At 39.9% G+C, this 12,940-nt stretch overlaps 3 non-coding genes across 3 annotated transcripts; 1 reads left to right on the forward strand and 2 right to left on the reverse strand.

Annotated features, from left to right (window-relative positions):
* The first annotated feature begins 4,239 nt into the window (after positions 1-4,239).
* Trnav-aac (transfer RNA valine (anticodon AAC)) lies at positions 4,240-4,312 on the forward strand. The gene has a single exon. It is a non-coding gene; the product is annotated as a tRNA-Val (tRNA).
* A 2,367-nt stretch (positions 4,313-6,679) lies between these two features.
* LOC141904812 (U5 spliceosomal RNA) lies at positions 6,680-6,799 on the reverse strand. The gene has a single exon (XR_012619215.1). It is a non-coding gene; the product is annotated as a U5 spliceosomal RNA (small nuclear RNA).
* Positions 6,800-12,204: 5,405 nt separating this feature from the next.
* Positions 12,205-12,277, reverse strand: Trnav-uac (transfer RNA valine (anticodon UAC)). The gene has a single exon. It is a non-coding gene; the product is annotated as a tRNA-Val (tRNA).
* Between the last annotated feature and the right edge of the window lie 663 nt (positions 12,278-12,940).

Below are 12,940 nucleotides of genomic sequence, written 5' to 3' on the forward strand. Positions count from 1 at the left end.
CAATAATGTGATCACGTTGGTATTAATACGTTGGAAACCATGTTTTTCAATTTGGTGTTTTTAGTTATTTCCTCAATGCATTTACGTTTGATGCTATTTGTTTTGTCTAAAATATCAGTCAATTACAAGGAACAAACTAATAATCCCAAAATAACGATGGGACATTGGCCAAAATATTATAGCAATTTTAAGTGAAATAGAACGATCATTGATATATCTCTAGTTAAAGGGTTCTGTTAGTTACACATAGGTGGAGCTTTCTTCCACTTTCCACGCTTGACTTCGATCGTGAACGAACTCTGAAAGAAGTCGCCACAAAGTCATATTCTTCAATCCCGTGAACTCTATCGTATTCAAAGTGATCATTAGAGGAAGTTACGTCCGCGATCAAAGACATCGAACAATTATTTTTAATTAGGCTAATAATATACGAGGAGAAACGCGCGGGCGCAGTCGGGAGTGACGACTTAAATCAGAATCCGAGCTCAGACGATAATCACGTTTTCGTCTGCTGCGATAAAACACACGCGAAATGATTGAATTTCTCAAAGACATGCCAATAAGGGTAAAATTTATGTGCTAATTAGGGATATTTGAATAAATAATTAAAAGGCGACTGTCGATAGGTCTACTATTGATAGTAAAACACGCGATTTTGCGTGTAATTTATTGACGAAACTTCGCCATCAATAACACACAACTGACGACTTAAATTCGTGACACTTTTTTACTTCGAATATCCGTATAAAAATGGAGAATTGATTCTCGACCGGACTGCCACTGATGGAACATTGGCTAGTTTGCTTATTCTTTTCGATTAGCAAAATAGAAATCGCCGAAAGACGGTGACCTCACCGAGGTACATACAATAGCTATTTGTTTGGATTTCTTATCGGTCAGTGAAAATATCAACCCTTAAATGATATTCCGAGCATATTCCCGGCAATGTTTGCCAAATTTGATGACTGTTGTGGGTTGATAAGAGGAGTCATGTGACAAACATTTCCTTACCGCACAGTGGTGTCCACATCTTATTTAGCGCCCGTTGTTTCATTACGCATTGACTTCGGACTGGCCCGCTACAACTACACATTTCAATCCATGAAGTTCCAAAAGATTGTTTTGCAACTTTCTTCGGGTTCAAAGTCGACTCACACGTCTCAATGGGTAATGAATTCTATTCAGAAGCCGCATTAATCGTTCGTGTCAAAACAGTGAAGTCGATTTTCTCGTCGAGTCGCGGATTATGTTCGCACGCGGGGTCCACTTCTGGTTATTTGGTGTATGTAGCAAACGCGGAGTAATTGATTATCAAACTCATAATTTATCCGCACAGGTTTAATGTTGACAAGAAATTTATCTTGAGCTGTCCGACGAATAGCTATTTAGCCTCCCCGCCAAGACCAATTAATCTCTCGCTTTGACAGGTAGAGAGTTTGAACTCGAATTGAAAATTGCTTCTCGCGTTCATGTTACGTCGCATGGATTACCGACAAGTTGTCATATTTTTGCCGCATTGAAACATGACGCAGTTGTTAAGTCTTAGTGATTAATGGCGTTAGACTGAACATCCGACCGTCCCAATGACGCTGTCACCATTAATAGTCAGTTTATTTTTGTCAAATGTCAAATCGCTTGTCAGTTTTAGACCCAATCCTATCGTGCCCGATGAGCGAATGTCTTTAAAGTATAAACGATTCTAATTCCATTTAGTTCGCGATGATGTTTTCAACGGGCAGTTGTCACATTTTGATGTCGCAAAAACTATCGCTTGGAATTATGTCATTGACGGGATTTTGGCATTCTGTCAATGTGTGCATAACGACGTTTCAATACTGACGACATTGACCGCAAGATCCGTGACAGCTGTCTTCTAGATACCCCGTTTCAACGACAATCTGCAGGTTTCGCTGTGGATTACATTATACGTACTCTCTTTACGTTACACTATTTCGGTAACTTCGGGCCTTTTTTAAAGTTTAAGTCCATCGAAAACCCATCTTCTGTTTCTCTATTCGCTCGAAAGTCTGACGTTTTCAAATCCTACACCCCCCGCATTTCAATCTGACGAGGTTCTTTATTTGCTCAGCTGTCCGCAATGCCTCGGCTTCTATCGCCAAAACAAAGATCGTCTTTATTTTAATTAGTGCCACAGAAAACGCATAGAAATTTATAAAATGAATAAATAGGTTTGTATATCTAAAAAAAAAACAAAATTCATGCGCATATGTTATTATCGCCCGATACATGATTAATGACGTCAGAACGGCACCTCTGACCATGGTGGTATACATCTATCATCAAGCTTCCGACGCTTTGACGTTAAGCTAACGTAAAAACGTCAACAATGATTAAGTTGCCGTTTATGTCGTTCCAAGGGAGCCAACAATCGCTCCAGCGATCTTATACAGTGGCACCATCTAGCGGGAACCCTGAAGTAGGCACTCGTGCAGTTCCTGTTTGGCCAAATGAAACTTGTCTGCACCCCCGAAAAGTTCAGGGGATCTAAAGCCCACTGCTTGAGGTGTAGATGAAGAAAGCTGAAATATAATAGGTTCCCCTTATTTCGAATGTGTAAAATTCGACCAAAATGATAACATTAAATGTTAGAAAGAACAGTGTTTTTTTTCTCCCAAAAGCTGCACTGAGTCGTTCCAAAATCTACCGCTCCGCGACACTCCTCGCCGCATACTGAAAACTTGAGTTCGGGAAAATGTGCCTTTTTAATCATCTCTTGATGCAATAGCTGCAGGCAATTGTAAACAGCCCCGCGGACATGATACAATCACAGTCTTTTTTAAATCGCATTCGCCTCTGTTCGTTATAGCAACAAACTGATTTGTTTTCATCTGAAACACACACCGGCGGCAATCGACAAACTAAAAGCGACTTATATGACGTGATCTCTTACAATACGTCAATCGAGATTTAATAGCAAATATAAAACAACTTCATATTGTATATCGCTTCGTGGGCCAAAAGTCCCCGGCGTCAACCGTGCTACGGAATAAATCATGGATACTTTATTAAAATCCATATTTATATCTTGCTGCAAAGCACCCATTATGCTGCCGATGAAATATGGTCCATCATTACGGCGAATGAATATTACTGGCGTGATGGACGAGGTTCGCCGGGATAGGCTGACAGCTTTAATTGCCTTTATAGAAGAAAAATGATAAATGATAAAGAATTAAGGGTTTAATAATTTATTGCACAATTGTGAGTGATAAATGACAGAGCATAAAGTGCTCCATAATTTACAACACAATGGCCAAGTGTCGACGTTGACTGCTGGGTTGGGAGGATAATTGATCACGATAAAAACAAGTCCCGTGTTTCCTATTCTATTCTGTGGCTGACGGGGTAATCCGCTGTGACTTTGCCCCATTTTTGTCCGAACACAATACAGTCATCAAACTAGCATCTTCACCTGTCCGTCTCTCAGTCGGAGAAACAGCAATTTTCAAACGTTTGAACTGTTCACTTCGTTCATCGTTTTTTAGAGTCCATGGTATTACATGCGACAAAGTTTGATTTTGATCGCGTTTGATTTTCATATTCACGTATTCCGTGATCAAGCGCTTATTGCAACACTATCGATATATTGACTGTCACCACCAACAGGTTTACGTGCAGCTCTTCTGTCTGCTGACGTCACTGACATAATGAAATATATATATATACATGTACATATATCAAAAAAATTATAACAGCTCACGATGATAACAGATTGGAATATTTGATTATTTCGTCCACTATCGTTTTGTTCAAACTAAAAAAGAAATCATTAATTTTAACAGCACTGAATGTTATTTATCTAATGGAATTATTTGACGTTTTATTTGCTTTGATTGGACGTCGTTTTTGAGTTTCCAATAAAGGATGTTGTCATTTCAATTTATAAATTTGAAGTGTTATTTCAATAGACATACTGCGCTCTCACATTCTTTGAGCGCAGTTCAATTCTACGTGATTAATCTTAACTGGCGCAATATGGCACTTAAAATTGATAAATGGACAAGTCATTAAAATTCATTCGATAACGTTCCGCCAAGTCACGCATTTCGAACATGATAGCTTTGCCGGTTAAATTATTCACAAAGCATCCCTGGCTACTCAGTATAAGTATATTGTCTTCGTGAAAAACATGCCGAACAGTCATTAAAGCCATTATCATTCAAGCCGGCAATGCAAGCGGTACATACAATTCGTTGATTTTTCACATTTGTTGTCACCGGTTCCATGGTGTAGTGGTTATCACATCTGCTTAACACGCAGAAGGTCTCGGGTTCGAAACCCGATGGAACCTGTTTTTAATTTTTTACTTATGATCGATGGAAAAGACAGCCAGTAGAAAGCTCCACGTACATGGTATAACAGGTTTTTTCGCGGCGGTCCATTGCGTTAGTGTCGGGTATTGCCACTGGAAGCGCCGCTGTCGCCAAGTAACGAGAAAACGCCGGCATGCACCGCGAGGTGTGCAAGTATTTCATGATCCAATTTTCTTCAAAGTCAGCCCGGTTGATTGTGAGACTTTTCGGTGATAATACAATTTGCAATGTTACCTGTAGATTGTAATTGGTTTGACAGATTACGGTAACTTGTTTTGACGTACGGATGACGGCAAATGATACAACAAACTAGATTTGACGTTGACGCCGCTCTCTCGCATCAGCTTTATGATGTAATTTGACACCTAGAGTTAAAAAGAGTGTCCGTTTTAAAAATACGTTGATAGATTAGGGGGATTCACGCTGTAAATGAAAACCTCCCTCGGAAGGTTTTGCTGAACTAGTTCAGGACACCTTGTAAGACGAGTTTAATAAAGCCCAACGCATACGACGCAGGGAAACACGGAAACAGTAGAGACAGAAACATGTTTCCGAGCGTTTCCCTGCGTCGTCCGTGCTACACGGCTTCGGGAACAATGTGTCCAAGATAAAAAAACACGCTTGATTCCGCGTGTCTGTGTTTCCCTGCGTTGGGCATAAACCGCTTAAAAATAATTGTAACGTGCTAAATTTCGCTGGAGTCATACAGTTATCATTTATTTCAAATAAAGTGACATAAACCAGGTGCATCATTGCTCATTTTCGCTAAATCTTGCTTTCGGCGTTCGTTATCCCGTTCAAAATACGGACTGGGACAATAGCTGAACGCGGGGTGCTGGTGCGCCTGGTCTCATTTTTACCCGAGTTGTGAAAGACAGCGACACCATCTCGATCACGAGAGTCGAGCATGACAAATTAAACGGGACGGGAAACGTGTCGAGGGACAATTTCCAGATAACTTGCTATAGCGACGACATGGCAGACGCATTTATTTCATTGCCGTTCACGTGCATTAGCTTTAATATCAAAAGGCTTTCACGTGATTTATCGCTAGAAATTAACCTTACATTTTGCTCAGCTTTATCCACTAGCGGATGATGAATCGATCTCAACATGGGAACTAACGTAGCATGCGGGGATGGGGCACCAAAACAGCCATATTAGGATGAAAAATGGCTTCGCTATTGGTATTAGCGTCCCTATCTGTCAAGCTTACTAATATGCTCACTCATCATTCGCTGCTGTCGACCAAATCACGCTAGAATTCTCATCTTTTCCCGCGCATTTTATCTCGAAGAAGAAATCGTGTCGGAATCGTTTACATACGACACAACCAGATGGCGCTGCATTAACACGGATAGTTTTTTTTTCCTGAAAATTGAAATGAATTGAACGTCATAAATTGATAAATACGCTGCCAGCGTTCTGAGAATATTTTCATATTCGCGTCATTACTCGGCGCCCATAAAACGATATTGCTGACTTTCAAAGCATTCGTATACGCTACGGAATGTTTCAAAATTACACTTGCGGCGAAGTATTTCGCCTTAAAACTCAGTCCATTCATAGGACATCTTGATCGTACAAACAATAGCACGGTTTTATGTCTCCGTCAGTAACATCAGTGGCTAATATCGACTCAAGAGACGCATAATATTTTAATCATCGCCGCATTATGACCGTAGTTAGTCATAAAATCTCTTAGCTAGATTAATCAAACAAAATTTATAGTGTCTGAAATAACATTCTGATGGGTATTATTATTCTCAAGCGAGGTTTGGCCCACGATTGATAGGGGACGATCGTAAGAGGTCATACTGAAGACGTTAAATCTCAATTAAAACCCATTCATTATAACCACAAAGAACGAACTTTTCATTTTTCGTAGAACTATACACTAAAAATCATTCCTCGTTTCCTCTTTACGCGCCTTCGTTTTTCTTGGTATCGCCTGGCAGTATCGGAACACTGATCACAGTCACACCTACCTTTACCGGGAAAACCTATACCGGTACAGAGTCGGGAAGTTCGCGCTAAAGCGTCCACGTGTTTGATCAACCGTGAATTACAACCATCTAGAGCAAAAACAATAACCTAAACCGGTCGTAGATCATCATAAAAATATCCCAATAAAACAACATCATAAAATATAGAGAACTCGGGAAAGTCATCAGGTACAATGACGCCGTATACTAACTAACACACGAGACCAGGTCGAAAATAATTCTTCGAAATATTGTGTTTTATTTGCATCAATGGTCGATTGATTGCCGTACTGAGAGGAAAAACCACGCGATGGAAGTAGATATGCGATAAGATATTATATATTTTTTTGATTTCATAGTTGCCCTCCCGGTCGAGAGGACTTCAAAAATATGTTCACAGACTCATTGATTGTTCCTCTCCACGGAAATCTTTAGTAAAAGGCGAAAGATTTAAGCGTGGTTGAAGAGAAACCAGAGTATAGAACGGCGATTTCGATAGGTTTATATATAAAAAATATACATCTAACATCATGGTGTTTATCTATATAATAGGATTATTGGAATGAGCTACAATTAACTAGATTTTTCCCTGTGAAGCTTCAATTATATTTATACGTTATACCATTATATGATTTATAGTCATTTGTGCAATTATCCTATGGGTAAACACTGCAAAATTACACATACACATACACATAAACTGATAGTTTATATCCAAGTCCTACAGATGGCGCACAAAACCTATATGCGTGCGAACGCCAGGATACAGTCATATGGCTCCAATAGGATTGTTATAGATAATCTCGGATTACCGTAGTGATCTCTAATATGATTATCCGCACGTGGCAATATCCGTGTGATTATGTAATAGTTAAGCTTCTCTTGCTCCAACTCCATCTGGATTAGTAAAATCTTACGTTAATCTGATAAACTCCAGTCATCGAAGTCAGAAATACGTGTTGAGAGAATTCGGAGGCGCGTGGCGATACCTGCCGCCAAACACCGGCGAGTTGAAGATATAACAACAAATCCAGTTACTGGAAGATCGGCAAACTCTCTCTCTCTAATTAACTCTAGAGTTCGGAGGCGGATCCAGGACTTTCAAAGGGGAGAGCTCGGCCGAAGAAAGCAGCAATTTTGAAATTCGTCTTACTTTCGTGCATTGTGCAGGTTTTAAGCGCTGATTTTGATCTCCCATCACTTCTCGATAAGAGGAAATTCTGCTGAGGGGAGCACAGCTTCAGGACGATAAACCATCAGTCCGATCCGTGTCGGCCGTCGATTGATATAAAATCCGTTCCATGACAAGTCAGGTGTTATATAGAACTTGGAACTGTATACATCTTCACGTTATAAATCCTCAATGATGAGTCACTGGATTTTTTTAAGGATTTAAACGAATTTTTAAATAAAAGGCAACTTTCAAAGGGGAAACTAAAGCCCTAGATGTAAAGAGGATATTTACGAGAGATGTTTTATTTCTTTAATAACTCACCATATGGTAAGGTATTCACGCTGGCATGCCTATCACACTAGCTGTCGGTACTAGAAGGTGAAGATGGTTGCTTTGATCTTGTTTACCCCGCTGAGGATAGATTAACATCATACTGATGGATTTATAGGTTTCATTTCACGAGAATTGGCAGGTGAAACAGATGGTTAAGATCCATGTTTATCAAACACGCTACACTCTCACCGAGCTCTGCAGCCATCCTATACTCAGAACTGACAATAGATGGCGCCTTCAAAAAGCCTTTTACGCCAACTACGAAGAAAAAAGGAAATCATCAGGATTGGCCTTTTAGAAATTCGAGTTTTCTGTAGCGTTTTTCGGTAAGGTGGTTGCGGTGGCCTTCAAGGGCCCAGTTGATATTCCAACAGCTATTCTGCAACTCGTTTTGGGATGACATAACTGTCAAGACGTATGCAGAAATAGTTGGTCATAAAAGTTATTCATGATGTCGCCTGTGTACATTTATCACAGAATATCGGCCGATTTTTCAGCCTTAATTCCCGCTATAAAGAAGATATATATGGCAGCCAGGCACGCTGACCATCGGTACAGCAATAAATCAGTAGGAAACATGGACGGACAATATCTGAAACTAATCTCGTTTGGTCTGTTAACTAAGCAACGTTCTTTGATGTATGTTGTCATATAGAAGTGTAAGTCATGGCGCGGAGCCGAACAGATAAACCGAGGGGGCTCACGACGGGTGATTTATGCCGATCGACACGAATGGTAATGTTTCCCTAATGACCGCACAACTCGGCCGTGATGTAGTGCCGACCGCGGCGAACTCGACGGCACGGAAAAATGGCGATGTCTTCATTCTTTACGCTTCATTAGTACCCGAGATGGACAGTCACAAAATGATCGATGCCCGTTACTACATGGAATGTAAGATTCGACCAGCCGTATAGGACAGCAGTGATTAAGGAGCCTTGATCGCTTCTATCCGCTCGTCTATTTGAGGTTGATGCGGCTGATTTAAAGGATATTCCTGGATAAAATGAAATCATCGCGTTTTAAGTTCTTACGAATAACTGTGGATTGAAGGCGTTTTACCAGAATTATCTGGTGTTTACCTTTAATTATTTGTAATAGACAGAACACCGTGGAACTAAAACGTTCTCCGAACAACATTTCGTGAGCAAAGGTCACATTGGCGTCATCACGTGATTATATAGAGATTAATCATAATCGAGCTTATGCCTCAGAAACCCACCAAATTGGCGTCATTAAAATTTCAATATTTTTGAGTCTTTTGCACCGCTGAACATAAACCTGCGTATGATTGATTAGACTTGCTTTATGGTAATCTAAAAGTAAAGCCTATTTAGCCGATGCTTGGACATGTTCGTCCTAAAATAAAAGCTAAGTTGATTAATGATCGTCTAAAAATATCAATGGCATTCGACATGAGACATTAGAGGGAAGAGGTAATACACTTAGTCTTAGAGATTGACTTTGATGGATAGAGTACTCAGAATTCAGGCTTGCTTATAAACATAAACACATATTGCAACAAGAATAATGATCAAACATGTAAATTCCCCGAACAAATGTATTCTAAACATATCATCTTAAAAAGAGGGGTATACAAAGGTCTAGGTAGGGTCAGTCCGCGATTCTTGAATTGATTACAATTTTCGATCGCAAAAATGTTGTGAATTTTTTCTAGTTTTCAAGACTTTCCCTCAAAACCTCGGTCCCAGTTGAGTGATAGTGACGCATTTTCACGTCGACACGAAGCTATGATAAATGACAGCAATATTCGAAGTGAAATTACAGGAATATGGGTAATGTGTTCATAATTCTTTCATAGAAATGAATGACTTCCGGTGGTAATTGTTTCTTGTCATGGCAGATTGTGGCGGCTGAAGAAATGAGTGTCCCGGATGATCGATGGCCGCCTGTTTGGTAATATGACAAACGTGGAATTAATAACTACACTTCATATATGATTAATCGCCACTTGAATGAGCTTGAATTATAAACTCAGGCGTCCGAGCTGTTTACGGGCACAGATTACAGTACGTGTGTTAATGAATTTACTCATTAATACAGCCTTGGACCGGGTCCATCTTAGTTCTATAGTCAACCCAACAACTCAAGACTGAATGAGGAGAACTTTTGGATTTCACTCTCAACTATCGATCGGTCGGGCCCTGGAGCCCGTTCCACAGTCGAGAAATAAGCCAAAAAAGTTCCTCAAACTGGCCTTTAGGTTGTCAGATTGGCTATAAAGCTAAAATGTTCCTAGACTGGTCTAAGTCTAACCCCTGACTATGGAACCGGCCTTCATGTTCTCCGTCTTTCTGAAGATCGGCAAAAACGCCATTCATTCGTGCTGCAACCATACTTGGATTGGTAAAGTTATACATGTACATATATATGGAGAGAGCAGTTTTATAACATCAAATTTCGACCAACAGCAAGCGCTTAGTGAAAAAGAATATGGAAACTGGTAGTCGTTACAAGATGAAACAAAGAACGGTCATGATATGGACCAGAGGCCAACCTGTCAGCCCTGCGATGATAGGAGAGTAAGGTCCCGTATATGTATGTATATAGATCAATCATTCACAATGCCACAAAGCAACCGACACGATGCATAAAAATCCCATCATCTTTCGGAAAGTTACGCTGATCCCTCGTCAAAAACTTGCCCATCAGGCTGTCAAACGAGAATAATTAATGACCTAGCTGACATACCGGCCCGTGTAAAGTAGGATATAGCTACAGAAACGATGTCAGTCGCATCTCATACTTCAGACGAACCGCTAGACGCCCGCGCCGTCAATCAATGCTGATTTATTGCCCAGCTGTCAGTTCTAATTCTGCTAGTTTTCACCAAGCCGAGGAAACTAATGCAGTTCCCTGGTCTATATCTCACCCCAGTGATTTATACGAATAGACAGGTCTACATAAATTACCAGTGAAGGGCCTGTCACTGCGAATCTCGTTGCACCAAAACTTTCCCTTTGAGATGATTGCCCAAAGCCCCCGGCAAAGGAGAAGTCTTATAAAAAAACTACTTTGATGTGCGTAAACATATAAAAACGGAAGTGGCAGCTTACATTCAGATGTGTTTATTTTCCGCGTATTTCACAAAGATGAACTCGTCCGAGATAGCGCCATTCTTTTGATGAATAATGACATTTTTCCGCCGACAAATTTTATTTTGTTATCCTATATACTGTATGTATAATATATACATATTCACGTAAAATGGTTGAAGTGGTTGGATATGATCTTGTAACATCCTGACACGAAAAAAAAATCCATCGATACAACAAACTCTTTATATATACTTGTATGTTTTTTTCATTCGATCGGCAGGCTAAAAAAACTATCTATTCCAGGATGAATATATGCAAAACAAAGTATTCATTATGAAAACGAATTAAATCCGCTAAAACTAAGCACTGGTAGTTGTAACGCAGACGACATTGTACGCCAAAAGATTTCCAGCCATATTATGAAGATGAGGTTTCCGTACAAATCATGCCCGGTGGGTTGTATCATTTCATGCATTGTAATTATCAGTGACGCCTTTGTTTTCACGCGGACATCCAACTAAAAAATACGACCTCCAGCGGTGCGATTTTTGGACGCATGACGGACAGTGCCTCCTGGTGATATGAGGGCGAATTACTTCCGTTTCATTTCACTTACAATATTAGCTCTCACTGCTCGGGTATTGTGTTTCAAAGACGCTAACGAGAAAACTCCCCGAAACCGCCCCAAACCACTTATCTACGCATTCTTCCCCATTGTCTAGAGTGTGTGCCATATTGCGACCGACGAGTTCAAAAAATCCGCCTAGTTATTAGTCTGTTCCCGCGTGACCAAGTGCGAAACAAAAATGAATCATTCACATGTGTAGCTAACCGTCAACAGAATAAGAAATTTAGATTTTTGTCGGATGGATTTACATAATGTAGAGATCAGTATCAAGAAATGATGATAGCAGCAGAAAAATACATTAAGCCGATCACAGACCTTCAGGATAAACAGAACCGATAAAACCGGCAAAATATCATAAGCATTATGTTCTAAAAGTTTTGCATCTTAGAACTTTACCAGAATATACCCGGTGCCAAATCAATGGTTGGAAGTTTTGTTCTCTTCATCTTCTCTAGTGTAATTGCCGTTGATGTTACTTTTATTGAAGTTATCTACAAGTTGATATTGATTTTTGTTATAAGAACCGCAGGCACTTATCATCACAAAACTCATTGTGAACACACCCCTAAATTTGTCTCTTCAAAATGTCAATCGTCAAATATTACGTATAGATTATTTGAATCGATATGATCGTCATTGAGGGAGGATGAATTTAAAACAAGAGATTATCTCGCGAAACGTTGGAAAAAGGAGGTTCCAGCGGGGCTCGAACCCGCGACCTTCCGCGTGTAAAGCGGACGTGATAACCACTACACTATGGAACCGACGACGATTGACCAATTGTACAAAACGGACTTGGTTGCGGTCACAAAGTTGAAAATCGTTCAATTCATTTCAGCTGCTACCTTTCCCGCTTTCAGAATTATGTATACAGTATGTATATCAGTCACATTCATGATAACAGATTCTGCTTTCCGAATATAAGAATGTTTCAGTTCTCATATACTATACATATATGTATATACAAATATATACTCGGGAAGTCAATGCGTGCATTTTCAACGACTGAACCGGAATGTTTTTATTGTCCGATGATGATAGGGCACAATCGGTTGGTATCGATTAATTGCACGAAAAACGAGATAAACTCTGAATTTTATACGGGTTTTATAGTTTTATTGGTTTAGAAAACAAGTCTCCGGTCGTTCGGTGCAGGTTTTATGTACGAACGCGTATACGGTTTAGAATAGCGCGAGTTTTGATATTGGAAAAAGGTTGAAATTACCGGTAAATCTACGTATATATATATATATATGTAAATTCATTTTTTGTGTAACCCGGATTTCAACTTTAGACTCTACGGTTGTTTATACGCTAAAAAGTTTCGGTTGAAAAACAGCCGCGCCCAGGACTCAACTGCTGCTTGACGTTAAATTTGTGACAGCTGCCGCGGGCACAATTCGAAATAATAATAACTTTCATCCATA

The sequence above is a fragment of the Tubulanus polymorphus genome, chromosome 4 (assembly GCF_964204645.1).
Source record: "Tubulanus polymorphus chromosome 4, tnTubPoly1.2, whole genome shotgun sequence".
In the NCBI taxonomy this organism is placed as follows: domain Eukaryota; kingdom Metazoa; phylum Nemertea; class Palaeonemertea; order Tubulaniformes; family Tubulanidae; genus Tubulanus; species Tubulanus polymorphus.